The following is a 1,587-nucleotide window of genomic DNA, read 5'->3' as shown; positions in this document are numbered from 1 at the left end:
CAAATGAGAAAAAATGGAAGGGCGGGTACTTCAAGGTGAACGTCAGGCGGGCGTGGAATGACTGGTGCCTCAGCAAATCTGGCGAGCCGCGATTCCCCTATGCCTGGAAGGGGGACATCCATCAACGCCCTTCCAAGGGCTTTTTAGTGGAGACCGAAGACTTATCTCCGGAAGAGGCGGAAGCTGCCCAACTCATAACTTACTGGATAGATGAGGGGGGAATTCTTCCTTGCTCGGCGATACGTGACGGGGGTGGGGCTTTAGTGGACCTTGTTGATGGGTGGACCAGATTTCGACTTCTTTTACTGCTTTGTCTTCATGTATCTGTTTATCCTGTTACTAACGTTTTTCTTCCTCTTTGTGCAGTCGAACTAAAAGCCAAAATATGTGAGAAGCTAAGGAAGAGCCTGCTTCTGAAAAGGACCGCCGCCCTGGTTAAGAAAGACGCTGCTTCTTCCAAGCGTTAGAGAACGTCATCCCCCGTTCCCAGTCCTACTGAGGGGTCCCCCAGTCAAACAATTGTGCCGCCTTCTTCAGAGATTGGGGGGCAGCCTGAGAATTTGATGGATCAAGAGCTGGTCCAAAGGGTTGCTGATACGCCCCTTGCTGCGCCTACTGAAACGGTTCTTCCTGCTGATCCTACTAGAAATCCCCCGTCCGCATCGACGAGGGAAGAAGCTGGTACATCGGCGCCCCCTTCCTCTAGGCAGACAGCTGGAGAGGATGTCGGTCGTTCCTCTGAGCCAAGCAAGAAGAAAGGTGCTAGGGGGAGTCAGGACCGTATTTCTCCTATTAGTGTCCCCAGGCGGCGGATCTATCCACTCGCGTGGGGTTTTTGGAAAGTGACAAGTTGAAACTCACCGCCCAGGTGATGGAATACGAGGGGGCGGTCCGTGCCAAAGATGAAGCGCTTCGTTGGTGAAAAGAGGAGGTCGTAGCTTGGAAAGCCCGTGCTGAGGCTGTCGAGCGAGAAAAGCCGCACTTCTAGGGCAGGTGCAGGCATTAGGGGAGGAGAAGGCGTCCCTGGAAACTCGGGTACGGGCATTGGAGGAGGGACGAGTGGCCGTTGAGGCTGAAAAAGAGCAGTTGGAGAAGGATGTGGGTGAAGCCGGTGTGGGTGAAGCCGCTGTGGATGCTTGGGAGAGTGCCCAATCCCAACTAGCTCTGGCTTTTCCAAACAAAGACTGGTCTTGGATGCAGCTGGGAGCCTATGTGGAAGATGGGCGCCTGTTGGTGGGGGATGACAACGGCGATCCAGTCTCGATGTTTTTTCCTGGTCAGGGTGGGGGAACTTTGTAATAATTTTTTTTGTTTTTAAGTACCTTGTAATATACTTCCCTTGAATGAATGAACACTTGTTGCGATAATCTCTTTATTTCAATTCTGTACATAACTTTATGCAACTGCTGGACAATCTTGTGTTTATTAACATTTTGAGTGTGATGGATTTAATTCTAAATTTGAACGCCTTCAGCCAGGCGAACGTAAGTGCAAAACGGCCCCTTGGTGATTGTAGAAAATCATTAAGTGAAATGGCGCCGGGTAAAGGGGGGGCGAAGACCAGCCCCTTGAGTGAAGGTAAGAAAC

The sequence above is a fragment of the Lupinus angustifolius genome, chromosome LG06, assembly GCF_001865875.1.
Source record: "Lupinus angustifolius cultivar Tanjil chromosome LG06, LupAngTanjil_v1.0, whole genome shotgun sequence".
Classification (NCBI taxonomy): domain Eukaryota; kingdom Viridiplantae; phylum Streptophyta; class Magnoliopsida; order Fabales; family Fabaceae; genus Lupinus; species Lupinus angustifolius.
This window is presented reverse-complemented; position numbering follows the sequence as displayed.